The sequence below is a fragment of the Pongo abelii genome, chromosome 3, assembly GCF_028885655.2.
Source record: "Pongo abelii isolate AG06213 chromosome 3, NHGRI_mPonAbe1-v2.0_pri, whole genome shotgun sequence".
NCBI classification, from domain to species: Eukaryota; Metazoa; Chordata; class Mammalia; order Primates; family Hominidae; genus Pongo; species Pongo abelii.
This window is the reverse complement of record NC_071988.2, coordinates 37,662,765-37,677,859: the sequence shown is the minus strand read 5'-3', so window position 1 is coordinate 37,677,859 and position 15,095 is coordinate 37,662,765. Positions and strand designations below refer to the sequence as shown.

At 45.5% G+C, this 15,095-nt stretch overlaps 2 long non-coding RNA genes across 2 annotated transcripts in view; one reads left to right on the top strand and one right to left on the bottom strand.

Annotated features, from left to right (window-relative positions):
• Window positions 1–15,095, bottom strand: part of LOC112132988 (uncharacterized) — a 106,277-nt gene that overhangs the window by 53,451 nt on the left and 37,731 nt on the right. The gene's annotated exons all lie outside the window — the stretch shown is intronic.
• LOC134761269 (uncharacterized) lies at window positions 6,963–14,743 on the top strand. Its single transcript, XR_010139661.1, has 4 exons — window positions 6,963–7,467; window positions 9,669–9,767; window positions 12,083–12,271; window positions 14,235–14,743. It is a non-coding gene; the product is annotated as an uncharacterized LOC134761269 (long non-coding RNA).

The window sequence follows — 15,095 nt, the reverse complement described above, 5'->3', positions numbered from 1 at the left end:
CCACCAAGTATCAATTTGTTGCTGATCTATGTTGAATAGAAAAGCCCTTAGTAAGCCACTTTATCTTTAATATTTCCCTATAGTTGGAAATATGAACTAGGAAACTCTAGTTCCAAGGGCTTTAGATTATATATGTTTATATATATTTATTGCTTTTTTTATGAATCCATGTTTATATATGTATATCAATGCAATCGTATTTAGAATAAAATGTTATTATACTATACTACATAAAACCTTTAAGGTGAAACTAGTCCAGAATGCCCCAGTGTTTTCCAAATAAAATATTTAATTTAATTCAACTCAGGATTCTAACAATATGCAAAAGTTCTGTGCCTCACATCAAGTATGTTCTACTGAAATGTTTGTATTCAATTCAAAAATGTGCAGCAGGCCAGGCACAGTAGCTCACACCTGTAATCCTAGCACTTTGGGAGGCCAAAGCGGGCAGATCACCTGAGGTCAGGAGTTCAAGACCAGCCTGGCGAACATGGCAAAACCTGGTCTCTAATAAAAGTACAAAAATTAGCCGGGTATGGTGGCACATGCCTGTAATCCCGGCTTCTTGAGAGGCTGAGGCAGGAGAATCACTTGTACCCAGGAGGCAGATGTTGCAGTGAGCCGAGATCGTGCCATTGCACTCCAGCCTGGGCTACAGAGTGAGACTCCATTTAAGAAAAAAAAAAGTGCAGCAAAGAGGGGCAGGGACCCATGGGACACTGTGCAAGATACTCTGGACTGGCTTACTAGCTGTAGAGTTTGAGAAAGATGATTCCCAAACTGTAACTCTTTACCTTTGAGTTACTGTTTCTGTACCTGTAAAATGAGGGTGTTGAATCAGTAGACTTCTAAGTCCCTTTCCAGTGCTCTAACAGAGCTGATATGCTGGGCTCCTAGGAATCCATGCATCACCCATGGTAATTACCAGGAGCTTAAGGGCCCAGACTCTTGCCTCTTTCTCTATTCCAGATCTCTAAGCATGTGCTGTGATTATGGAAGTGTTTGCGTCCACACTCCAGGCAAACACACATGTTCCAAGGCCTAATCATAGTGAGACACAAGGGAGGGACAGAAGCCAGAGAGAAAAAAGGTGGTTCTGGTATTGAAGGCAGGACCAAGCATCATCATGCAATAGACAAACAGCACCATAGAGAAGCAATCCTGAACACTTCCAGCCAGGGCTGGAAGAGCCTCCCTTGGGACAGACTCTAACGCTGCCATCCCTTAGGAAGGACCACTTTAGTCTGCTCTCACTAAGAGTAACCAGTCCCTTTAATCCACCACACTTCTGAGTCAGGAATAGAAGAGCCCCTAGGGTTCAGAACTGGATCTCAAAACTCCAGCAGCAAAACACATATAGCCTTATAACAGCTTATAGCATTAGAGTTATTCCTTTCTTTAACTGGCCCCTGCTGAGCATCTTTCTATTACCAGGAAGGTTTTGGAGATAGAGGCATGAAGAGAGCATAATCCCTGCCCCCAAGAATATCCAAGCTCAGTAGCAAGAGCCTTACATACAACCATTAACTGGTTTCTCAATTCCAGAGTATTTACAATCTGTATAGTCATCAGAGACATGATCACGCGATACCTAAAATGATGTTTTCTTTGATCTTGCCTCCTGGGCTATTTAGCAAGTAGCTGTCATTCAGTTCGAAGTCTACCTTCTCAACTCTGTTTTATGATGCAAACCATCTTCTACTTTGCTAGCTGACACTATGTCGGGCTCTGCCAACAGAATGGCTACAGGTAAGCTGTGAGGCTGAAGAAGGAAGCAGAGACTTACTCTTGCCTGTCTGCGTCCTAGTCCTGTGAGTGTCACCCAACACCGCTTCTTCACTCTGGCAGTGGCAGTTCCTTCTCATTGCAGTGGAAGAATCCAGGTGGCAGTTTTCCCAAACACTTACAGAACCAGCTTGGTTGCACTGCCCTCCAAAATGTGGACACCAGGCTTCTCCTTTGAGCCTCAGACTCCTTTGAGCTCAGAGACATCAGCACTAGCAAGCGGCATCCACTCTTCAGAGGCCCAAGCTCCAGCTCCATAGGGCCCACCCTCTACATTCTAAGTTTTCATCACTGCAACTTCTCCCTTTTGCTTCCTCAGCCTTAGAGGTAGTAGCTGCTTCCTGCAGTTGTTATCTTCTTGACACCTTAAGAGCTCTCTTTATACTCTTTCAGTTACCTAGTGAGCAGCTTAAAATAAGGGGTCTGGTTTCTGTCTCCTGATAAGACCCTGACTGATAAACATGCCTGGCTAAATGGAGAGGTGGCATAGAGTAGTGGAAAACAGAATGAGCTTTGGAGTCATCCACACCCAGATTTGAATTCTGACTCTTATAATCTGCTAGCTCTTTGACTCTGAAAGCTACCTAATTTATTTGAGTCTTAATTTGCTGGGAATAAAGATGGGTTTTCCAGCTGTTGTGACGGTAGCTGAAGTGCTTGGCACACATGACCTGCTCAGTGAATAGTAACCATTTATAATTACCAGATTGCTATCTTCTAAGGCCCAGGCCTAGTTCTCGTGTATCTATCTTTCCCAGCAGGGCATATCATAAATTTATTTATACAATATATGCTTAATAAGAATCTGTTGAATAGAAAAAGTGCTTAAGAACATTGTGGCACACCAGAGTAATTAACTTTTACTGATCTAATATGAAACCCTCTGTAGTGGTCGGTTTTTTCTATAAGATATGGTTTAAAAATCTTTTTTAAGCCATTATTTTAAAATGAGGAGCAACGAATTTACCTGGGTGATAAGAAAATAAAATCTGTGTCATTCATTCTGCTTCCCGCCTGGCAAACCTTCTGGGAGACTGCATGATAATATGTGGGAATGCACTATCTTTTCCAAAAAGAAGTGAAATCTGGCAGGTGCATGATATACTCGTGACTCTTTCCAGCTATAAAGCAGACACTGGTTTGGTTTTGTTTTTTTTATGGAGCATTTCATAAAGAGAAAGGATTTTGCCTACTCTCAGACAATCAGTGACATCTCTTCTGAGTGCTGAATTCAGGATTGTAATGTAAATCCTGAAAATGAACAAGGTCCCACAGGAGCATCCTGGGCCTTCACAAGTCAGTGTGGATAAAAGTTGTTCTAACTCGAAGTGTGAGAACAAAGCATCTATTCTTTCAAGTACAACAGACAGACAGACACTCAAGTTGGTTAATGGCTGTGTACACAGGAGAAGGAGGAAGAGGAGGAGGAAGTCAGCAGTGCCTTCTTGTTGCACATTTAGGGTTATGTGGGGCTGGGCCTGATAAAGGCATTTGTGTCTGAGGCTGGAAGGTGTACGGTCCAAGCCAAGGCTTTTCCAGTCTGAAAGGTCTGAATGGGGATGTGGAGGAACTCAGTTCATTCTAGAGCATTTCCTTTGCACAAAAACCTAAAACTTCTCTAAAGAGAAAAACAGCTGCACAAGATCCTAAATCATTCATTTCTCTGGCAAACAAACCCTGAATCATGCAACTAACCAGGGAGGCAGGTTCAAGAGAACCAGAGCTCACTATCATCTTCAGGTGGCTTTGTTAGCTTCAAAGTAGCTGTTCATTTCCTTGCAGAAGGGTGGTGGCTCCTAGACACAGGCGAAAAGACTGGCGGTTTGATAGAAGAGCCTGAGAACAAATCATTCTGTTTTCAAAAGTTCTTCTCTCCATGCTTATTTGTTTTGGCATCCCCATGCCACATCTTCTGAGAAGGCTTTTCCGAATGCAGTCTCTTTGTCTAGTTCAGGTGAAGACTTTTTTGCTGGGTATCATTTAAAACACTGAATCCCATTACTGGCTGGGTGCAGGCACTGTGTCTGCTCTCTTACAGAAATACTCACGCACATGGGTTCTCAGCCTTTTGGCTAAGATCAAGTATAGAAACACACACACACACACACACACACACACACACACACACACACACACAGACACATGCACCCTGCAAGAAAGCAAGAGAGAGAAGAAAAGAGAAACCAAGAGGGTGAAAGGAATGGGAGGAGGGAGGAAGGAAGAAGAGGGAGGAAAAAGAAGGAGGGAGGAAAAGGAAGGAAGGAAGGAAGGAAAAGAGGAAGGCCAGGATGGAGAAAAAGAGGGAGAGAGGGTGGGAGAGAGAAAATCACTCAGAAACAAAAATGTGTCTGGTTATAAGAGAGCCGGACTTCTGCAGAGACCACTGTACTATATGGACTAAGACTGATTTCTTTGGTTCATTATTCTCCTGGCTGGAGATGAAGTGCCAGAATTATCTGTGGAAAGCACCTGGGGAAATAAGAAGTCTTCTGTAACCCGAGAAGAGAAAAGGCTTTGACATTCCTCAGGCTGGGGTGTGTCTTTCACCTATGCTATGCTAATTAGCTTCATGATGGAGGTTTTCTACAGGCCTGGATGCTGGATTGGTGCTGGTTCACTTAGGACATCAGATAGAGGCTGCAGCATGCAGTGAGCCAGCCCCAGGGTGGACCCACTGGCTGGCATGAGATGGCAGGGAGAGGAGGCCCAGGTACTAGCCTAGATCAAAGCCAAACATCACAAAAGCTGAGCTAGTGGAACCATCCGTTGATGAATACGCCTCTCCCTGGGCAAGTTTAAGAACAACTGGATGAAGTCCAGGAGAGGCACCGAGGCCTGTGTGCCCTTTAAGGTGAGCCTGCGCATCCTCTACAGCCTCGGCTGGGCTGATTTCAGGACACTAAATCTGTGCTCTCTAAGCCCAGCCATTTCATTACATCGTGGTTTCCGTTTCTCCTTGGTTTCCTAGTCACACTCATTTTGGAAAATGTTAACACTTTCTCAGTTGAGTTAAGGTATGAAGGGTATGCCTACATCTTAGGAAAAATAAAAACACTCCCCCTGCACCCAATAAAAAACCCAAGAATATCAATTCAATACTTGCACTCTGTGTCTAAGGTGTAGGGGTGAGGACCGAACATCTTTAGAGTCAGATAAAAACATTTCAGTCCCAGCTCCTCCATTAACAGCTTGTGTGACCTTCGACAAGTTAACCTCTCTGAGACTCAATTTCCTTATCTATAAAGTGAGAATACTTGTATCCAATTCATAAGATTGTATGATAATAAAGATCAAATAAGTTAATAGATTTGTGGCAGAAGCTGCTCCATGTCTACCTAAATATGTATTCTCTTTCTTTTCTAGTAATGGATTTTGACCTGGGCACATGGCAGCCTGAAATAAAGACTATATGTCTAAGTATTCTTGCAGCTAGTTGTTCTATTTAACTACATTCTGGCCAGTGACTTATAAATGGAAATGCTGTGATCAGCTTCTAGGGAAGGCCCTTAAATTGAGAAAGCAATGGTGTTTTACCTGCTTCCTTTTCCTGCTGGTTGGGGAACAGAAGTGATAGCCGGAGCTCAAGCAGCCATCTTTGTCCAAGAGGCAGCACAATAAAGATGGTAGAAGACTAAGAAGAAAGGAGGCAAGGCCTCTCTGAAACTTCATGGCGCCATCATACAGCCCTTACACTGCTGACCTGTGGATTTCTTTTAAGAGAGGAATGAACTAACCTTTACAAAAATCCATTTTGAGAGAATTTCCTGTTATTCACTGTTGAACTTAAATCTCACTTGAGCCATATGACATGTAGAGTATATAGCACAGTGCAAGTCAAATTCCATTATTATTTTCCTGCTTTTTAGAAAATACATATCAAAGATATAAAAAATACAGACATAAAGTAGAAGGACCAAGAAGGCCAAAGAAGAGATATTGGCCACCCCTTCCTGGCTTTGGTACCAGGCCCAGCGCCATGTGAGTGGGACAAGAAATATGGTCCTTGCCAGGCAGTGGCTACGGGCAGCATGGGCAGGATGGGACACTTTGCCTCCTGGCCTCACTTTATTCCCTCTGCTAAGCCTCTGCTGCAAGGAGGAGTATGATCTGGAGAAGTGAAAAAAGGACAAAAAGAGCTCCCAAGAAACACACAAACTTGGATGTAGGTAGAACTGAGTTTCCCTTTTGGCTTTTCCACCTATTTGCTGTGTGACTTTGGGCTACTTACTAAACCCCTCTGAGCCGCAGCCTCCTCATGTTACAATGAAACACGAGCTAATACTGACCCCTTAATGTTGTTGCTATACTTAAACAAGAAAATGTCAGTCAAGGGCTGAACAGAGTGCCTGACACCTTATAAGTACTTGAGAAATGTTTAGAAATGAAACCTGAACTTCATCTTTTATCACTTCCAACCCTCACCGAGGCTTGACTCCAATCCCTGTGCTAATTACCCCCAGCATGGATGGTTTCCTTTCCCAGAGCTGTGCCTTTTGCTCACTAGGTTTCTATCTAAAGAGCTCCATGAATCCTTTCGGTCTCTCCTTATCTCCTGCAAACTTTGAGGGCAGCTTTAGGCCCTTTTTGACTGCAAGCCCTGGGTGATCTCTCTCCCTCTCCTCTGAACAGCACCAGCATTTGATGTCCAACCACTCATTAACATTTACTGCCTTGTATTGGTATTTAATGTTGAGGTGCATGTGTTGACTTGCCAGCCATACAGCATACTCTGCAAGGGTGTGGATCATGGCTTTTCCACCTTTACATCTCCTCAACCCTTAACTCAATGCTATGTTCAGAACTCAATGAATACTTGCTGAACAAGTAAACCAAATCCAATTATTCGAAACCCCCTAGCTAATTTATTTTTCAGAATCCTTTTTGAACCTATGTGTCTATTGCCTTTTTATGTTCCTCAGAGTTCAAAGCACCTTGATGATGTTGCCTTCCTGTAATATCATGAGGTGCTCAGTTAACTTTGCACAGCAACAAACCTAGTTAGGCCAGCACGGATTGCTTTGCTGGCCTTGGTCAGTCATTGGGCACATGGGGAAAAGGTGAGGGAGGACCCAACTTAGAAGAAATCCATTCCTCCAACCAAGAAAACAATTAACAAAATATTTTGAGTGGTAAGTTAATATCGCTATTTGAAATTTGGGAGCACATTTTATTTGTCTTTTGAAAGAGGTGAGAGGTGAAGCCAGCTGGACTTTCTGGGTCAAGCGAGGACTTGGAGAACTTTTCCGTCTACCTAAAGGATTGTAAATGCACCAATCAGCACTCTGTAAAAATGCACCAATCAGCACTCTGTGTCTAGCTAAAGAATTTCACCAATCAGCACTCTGTAAAATGGACCAATCAGCACCCTGTAAAGTGGACTAATCAGCAGGAGGTGGGCGGGGACAAATAATGGAATAAAAGCTGGCCCCCCCAGCCAGCCGTGGCAACCTGCTTGGGTCCCCTTCTGAGTGGTGACAGCGTGCTGGCAGCCCTCGCTCGCTCTTGTCTCCTGCTTGGCCTTGGTGCCCACTCTGGCCATGCTTGAGGAGCCCTTCAGCCCGCCACTGCACTATTGGAGCCCGTCTCTGGGCTGGCCGAGTTTGGAGCCGGCTCCCTCTGCTTGCAGGGAGGTATGGAGGGAGAGGCACGGCCGGGAACCAGGGCTGCGCGCGCTGCTCACGGGTGAGTTCCGGGTGGGCATGGGCTCAGTGGCCCCACACTCGGAGTGGCTGGCCGGCGCCACCAGCCCCAGGTGGTGAGGGGCTTAGCACCTGGGCCAGTAGCTGCGGAGGGCGTGCTGGGTTCCCCAGCAGTGCCAGCCCACCAGCGCTGCACTCGAATTCTTGCCAGGCCTCAGCTGCCTCCCTGTGGGGCAGGGCTCAAGACCTGCAGCCTGCCATGCCCGAGCCTCCCCCTGCCGCCGTGGGCTCCTGCGCAGCCCGAGCCTGCACGACGAGCGCCACCCCCTGCTCCCTGGCGCCTGGTCCCATGGACCGCCCAAGGGCTGAGTGCAGGCGCATGGTGCAGGACTGGCAGGCAGCTCCGCCTGCGGCCCCAGTGCAGGATCCACTAGGTGAAGCCAGCTGGGCTCCTGAGTCTAGTGGGGACTTGGAGAACCTTTATGTCTAGCAAAGGGCGTGTAGATACACCAATCAGCACTTTGTGTCTAGCTCAAGGTTTGTAAATGCACCAATCAGCACACTGTATCTAGCTAATCTGGTGGGGACTTGGAGAACCTTTATGTATAGCTGAGGGATTGTAAATACACCAGTCAGCACTCTGTGTCTAGCTCAAGGTTTGTAAATGAATCAGTCAGCACTCTGTGTCTAGCTCAAGGTTTGTGAATGCACCAATCAGCACTCTGTATCTGGCTAATCTGGTGGGGACTTGGAGAATCTTTATGTCTAGCTAAGGGATTGTAAATACACTAATCAGCACTCTGTGTCTAACTCAAGGTTTGTAAATGCACCAATCAGCTCTCTGTAAAACAGACCAATCAGTTCTCTGCAAAATGGACCAATCAGCAGGATGTGGGTGGGGCCAGATAGGGGAATAAAAGCAGGCTGCCCCAGCCAGCAGTGGCAACCTGCTTGGGTCCCCTTCCACACTGTGGAAGCTTTGTTCTTTCGCTCTTTGCAATAAATCTTGCTGCTGTTCACTCTTTGCGTCCGCACTGCCTTTACGAGCTGTAACACTCACTGTGAAGGTCTGCAGCTTCACTCCTGAAGCCGGCAAGACCACGAACCCACCAGAAGGAAGAAACTCCCAACATGTCCGAACATCAGAAGGAACAAACTTCGGACACACCACCTTTAAGGACTGTAACACTCACCACGAGGTCCGCAGCTTCATTCTTGAAGTCAGTGAGACCAAGAGACCACCAATTCCAGATACAGTTCCACGGTGTGGAAGGTTTGTTCTTTCACTGTTCATAATTAAATCTTGCTGCTGCTCACTCTTCGGGTCCGCACTACCTGTATGAGCTGTAAAACTCACTGCGAGGCTTTGCAACTTCATTCCTGAAGTCAGTGAGACCATGAACCCACCAGGCAGGAACAAACAACTCCAGATGCACCACCTTTAAGAGCTGTAACACTCACCATGAGGTCCGCGGCTTCATTCCTGAAGTCAGAGAGACCAAGAACCCACCAGAAGTAACCAACTCTGGACACAGAGGAACATTGTAATGGTGACCAAACACTATCATTTTGAGGATGAGAATGCATTTAATTTGTCTTTTTAAACAGCTATGTTGGACTTATTTTATGTGCATGTGCTTAATTTGCATGCTGCCCCCCACCCCATGCAATACCTCAAAGAAATGAACAGAATAGCAGTAAGCACTGATCTGGTAAACTCTACAGGGTTCTTCCTGTAGAGTTTCCACCTCCACCTTCCACCTCCACCATCATCATCACCATTATCATCACCAACACATATTGAGCACTTAGGAAAGGAAGTACTGTCTTCCTCCAAGCAGGCTAGGAAGGCCTAGAACTGTGAAGTCACCCTAGCTATGTGGTGGATTGAGAAATACTACAAAAGGAAATTCTAGCACCTTCACTATTGCTTTTCAGTAGGTAATTTAAGACTCACTTGGGAATGCTTATAAAAAATGTACATCCCCTGATTTCTAACCTCACCCCACCCTCCGTGATTTGGTGAGTTTGTGGTGGGGCTTAGGAATCTGCATTTTTACCAGAGCCACCAGCGATTTTGATGCAGGAGGTGGTGCACCGACTACACTTTGAGAAACACTGCTTTGAAGGAAGGAGATGTGCCATGCCATTCTCAGAGAAGCCATCATCCCTTTCCCTCTTACAATCTTTTACTTTAGATGTGGCAACAGTAAAGTCATAACGAATTCATGATCTGTGTTCCAGGGTAGACAGAGCAATAACTTCAGTGTCATTTTGGAGTAGAGATCCTCTGATCCTGGAGAAGGGAGTGGCCGGTTCTGCTAAGAGAGCTTGCATTAAAGGGTAGGTCAAAATTTTTGTCTTTTTTTTTTTGTTTTTTTTTTTTTTTTCGGGGAATGGGACAGGCCCTGGAAGGGTTCCCAGACTGTGGAAGAGAGAAGTACATTGGCCACCAGCTGTTCTGGGAGAGTGACTCATCCGCCTATGTGGCAGCAATGGAGGGTGGTAGAATCACTCCCTTGACCATGGGGGGCGATGGGGAGGTGGTGGGTGTGGTTAGAGAGTGCAGAGCACTGTGAGGAGTGGTGCATTCCAGAGGGGAACCAGACCCCCTGCAAGGCTGCCAATCTGTGCCCTCAGTCTCCTTGGCAGCTGATGAAGGAGAGAGAGGGAGGGGGCAAAGGAACAACCTCATCAAGACCACAGAGGCACTATTTAGTCATTGGTACTAAAAGTCTTGTGTCCGCTATCCCTGGACTCACCCTTGCCTCCTTTTCCTCACCTCTAAACCCAATTGCTCAGTCTGGTCAATTCTACCTCTTTAACGTCTAGTAGCTGTTCCCTTTGTCTCTCTTCCCTTTCCCCCATGACCTATCATGCACCTTCCCCCATCTCCATATTCCCACCACAATGACTTGAGCTCAAGGCCCCATCATCTTTCACTTGGACCCAGTAGGCGCTTCACTTTCATTGTTCTGCTGCTTATCTTCCTCCGTCCACTGCATCCTTCATCCAGCCACCAATGTGTTCTCTCCAAAATTCAAATCTAAGCAATACCATTCTCTTAAAATCCACAGCTTGCCATGACTCTGTGGTTCTTAAACCCTAGTGTGCATCAGAATCACCTAGAGGGCTTGTTAAAACCCAGAATACCAGGCCTCATCTAGAATGCTCTTCCCTCTTCCACAGTTCCCTCTTTCTCCTGCTGAATTCCTCAGTCAAGCCTTCTCTATTTCATCCACTTCCACCTCCACCATCATCATCACCATTATCATCACCAACACATATTGAGTGCTTACTGGGTCCATCCCACTGAATCCTCAAAAAAAAAAAAAACCATGGCAATAGGGAACATGATTCTCCCCATAGTATATAGATAATAAAACTGGGGCTCAGCTAGGTCTAGAAACTTGCTCAGAGTCACATAGCTAGTAAATGGTGGAGCCAGGATTCAATCCTGGCAGGCTGACTCCAGTATTGAGGCTCCTAGCCCCTGAACCTACTGCCTCATCCAAGCAGAGCCTTCCTTCCTCAAAACACTCCTCCCTGTCATTTACATATGGAAACACACATACCCTAGAATGTGATGTCTCCCTTACCAGAGTGAGTTATTCAAGGGTGGATCTTTCTTTTTTTTGAGAATCTGGCTCTGTCGCCCAGCCTGGAGTGCAGTGGCATGATCTCAGCTCACTGCCACCTCCATCTCATGGGTTCAACTGATTCTCATGCCTCAGCCTCTGGAGTAACTGGGATTACAGGTGTGCACCACCATACCCAGCTAATTTTTGTATTTTTGTAGAGACAAAGTTTTGGCTTGTTGACCAGGCTGGTCTCAAGTGATGCTCCCCCACCTGCCCGCCACGGCCTCCCAAAGTGTTGGGATTACAGGCGTAAGCCACGATGCCCAGCCTCAAGGGCGGGTCTTTATCTTTATTTCCTATGCCTAGCACCTAGAGGGTACTAAATCAATGTTAATTGTTAATTACTTGTGCTAGAGTGTTTGCAAATAAAAGGTAAATTTTCTGATGGGTTCTTGGGCCATAAGAAGTGAGAACTGTACCAGAAGATTGTAAGTTCCTTATATAGATATCACTTTATATTGCGATACATAGATACCTCTATGATGCTATATACCAATGATACACAGGTATCATCTTATATTAGGGGAAATCCCGTGAGGGGTGGAGATCCAAAGATTATTGCCATCTACTCTTAGTGGGTCCACATCTTGTCCATTTCCATCTCAGCTACTCTGAATACTTCTCTAACTTATTCTGAGTGAGGGGAGTTTTTACCCCAGAGCAGAATGAAAGCAGAGATGCCTAAATGGTAGTTTTACAGGAAGCTTTGGTTAATGTCTTTTCTACTTGTCTAGAAAAATACCCTAGGAAGTCACCATTTTAAACCAAAAAAAAAAATAAAAAAAATCACAGGAACAGGTGCATTAGAATACAAATCTCATGTGTATTTGGAACCAAGACCAACGTTTTCTATAAATAACCACCATCAAAAAAAGAGTATCAGTTGTCTTCTATATCCAAATCCAAAGTGCAGGCAAACATCAGCTTTTGGTTCTCTGTTTTCCTTTGAATGACAGTGTTGCCAGCCAGCCCCTCGGGGTTCTCCACTGCTGCAGTTTTGAAACTTTTCTTTCCCAGGTTAAGAAACTAAAGTTGAATGGAGAAAGGAGAAATGGGAGAAAGCTACATCCCAGAGTAGAGGTGACCTGCCAGCACTCAAAGTTATTCCAGACCTAGTACGAGCTCAAGCTTCGGACATTTGTTTCTTTTCCACCTGACTTCAAGGCGCTTGTCAAAGCGCAGCCTAAGTTAACAGGCTCTGTCAATGTGAGTACCAGAAGCCAGGCCGCCACCTGCGCTGTTCCAGAAGCCAGGGATACAATGAAAAAACACAAACGTTTCTCCCCATTTGCTGTGTACATTCTAATTCTTTCGCTAGGGACTGTACAAAATCCTGTCTTCTCTGGCAGGTTTCAGGTGGAGGCCCTGGGATGCTTGGACCCAGGACGGCCCATAGTGCGGGCCTCTGCGTCCTCTCCGCCTCACATAGGGGCGGAGGCCAGGAGGCCTGGATCCTTCCCCAGCAACAGTGTGGAGGTTTTTACTTCCTGTGATCACGTGGACACATGTAATCTTTTTCTACAACTCCCTGAGGCTGGTTTTTCCCACCCTACAAATCAGTAAGCATAAATTTTTGCAGAGAAGCCTGGAGCCTTGGGTTCTAAGCATTCAGGCAGCAAAAAAATTAAATTTTCAACCAGAGCCGGGTAAGGACACATGGTCTCAGAGGTTTCCTGCCCGAGTTGGAGCCGCTTTCCTCCTCTTGCACACATGCTCCCCCTACTGCCTGACGCTGGAAGTGCAGCCCTGGCTCCGGGGCAACAATGAACCCCCCAGCCTGGTCCTGGGATGGCCAGGGTGAAAGACGGCAGAGCAGAGAGGTTGCCAAAAAAAAAAAATAGTACATCTTTCGTATTCTCCCACTGCTCTGGGGAAGGCACTAAGCTAATTCTTTTCTTTACATTTGAAGAATAAACTCTGTAATAAAGATTGAATAAAAGTCCTCCCTGAAGAAAGTTTTGCCAAATAAGTTAAAGTTAGGTCTCCCTTAAGGGTTCAATAAATGAAAAGAACTTCAGTTTTAGATTCAGACCTCGTGAAATCCCCAAGCCCCTTTGGATTTCGGACCCTTGGAACGCAGATCCAGGTTTTGCGCCTTTATGTGATGAGTGAACTTGGACATCTTATTTAATCTTTTCGAGCTTCAGTTTATCTGTAATTTGGGCATAATCATATTGTTGGTCTCATAGTGTTGCTGTAGAACGTAAATGAAAAAATGTGAATGCATGAGAAAAGCGTTTTACAACATAAAAATAAATGTGAGCTGTTTCCCTTCCAATCCAACGCACACACACCCCTTTTCCATCCTTCTAAGTGGAAATGGCCGTCGAGGCAACCTAAACCCCTAAAAAAGGAAGTAGGGCAAGGAAAGCCCGGTCACAAACAGGAAGTAACAGAAATGCCACTGAGAAACATTCAGGCAGAAGAAAGAAAGAAAAACAGTCCTAGGCTGTGTTTTTGAAGATCAAGTTAGATTTAGTTAATGATTTGGGGTGTTGCCAGCCCGGCTTGAACCCCTAAATAGGGGGTTTTCAGAGATGGTTAGGAAATTCTTGACCTCGATTTGACCTCACGAATGGGAATTCTCACTCTGCAGTTGGTAGGTTCCTGCCTTTTTAAATGTAGGTCTCTCCTCCTTTTCCCCTGCGGCCATAGGAGGGGCCGAGCCCTCAGCCGGCTGGGAGGAGCTGGGGCTCCGCCTACCCTCCCTCGCCATGGGGAGCCGCCCTGCAGCGCCTCTCGGGTTACTGCCTCCCGTCCTGGCTTCACAAACTCGCCACATGGTAGGTTGGCTACTTAAGGGGGGAATGTAAGAAAAAGCACTCAAGTGACGGCATACAAAGAAGTTTTACAGCTCTGGAGATTATGTCAAATTTTCCTTCCTAATTTCTCCTTAGAGGAGACAAAATCCTAGATTTTTTTTTTTTTTTTTAAGGAAAGGGGGAAAAAAACGCAAAACGAAAGGGAAACATATTAACATATCAGGACACATTGTGCTGTTTATTCTCTTGTTTTTCTTTTCTCATTTTTGAAAGCTCTTTCAAGAATCTTACCGCCTTTCTTGTCTTTTCCTTAATTTTGTGTGTTTTTAAGGTAGGGAAGGGAGAGGATTAGAAGCCTGTGAATTTTGTCAGGACAAGGCCTTCCTAAGCTTTTCATTTGTTTGCAGAACCAGAGTTCCTTCTCTGGTCCAGATGAAGAGACTAGTTCCTGCCTCCTTCGCCTATACCTCTTATTAAAGGACCCCTCCAACGCTTGTCAAAATGCTTGGTGAAAGTGAGAGTTGGAAAATCAAGAGATCCACATCCATCCTGTGAGTGACCCTAGTCTGCAGACAGTGTCAGAGAGACAAATACAAATATTCTTAAGATGGTATCATGTCCCATCTTAGGCTTGGTTGTTTTTCAATGGCCTCCAACTGTACACTTGTTACAGGAAAGGGGTCCCCATCTAGACCCCAAGAGAGGGTTCTTGGATCTCACACAAGAAAGAATTCAGAGTGAGACCATAGACTAAAATGAAAGCAAGTTTATTAAGAAAGTAAAGGAATACACTTTGGGAGGCCGAGGCGGGTGGACCATCTGAGGTCAAGAGTTCGAGACCAGCCTGGCCAACATGGTGAAACCCATCTCTACTAAAAAAAAAAAATGCAAAATAGTCGGGCGTGGTGGTGCACGCCTGTAATCCCAGCTACTAGGTGGCTGAGGCAGGAGAATCGCTTGAACCCAGGAGGTGGGGGTTGCAGTGAGCTGAGATCATGCCACTGCACTCCAGCCTGGGTGACAGAGCCAGACTCTGTCTCAAAAAAAAAAAAAAAAAAAAAGACAAGACAAGAAAGGAATAAAAAAATAGCTACTCCATAGACAGAGCAGCCCTAAGGGCTGCTGGTTGCCCATTTTTATGGTTATTTCTTGATGATATGCTAAACAAGGGATGGATTATTTATGCTTCCCCTTTCTAGAGCATATAGGGTAACTTCCTGATGTTGCCATGGCATTTGTAAACTGTCATGGCGCTGGTGGGAGTGTAG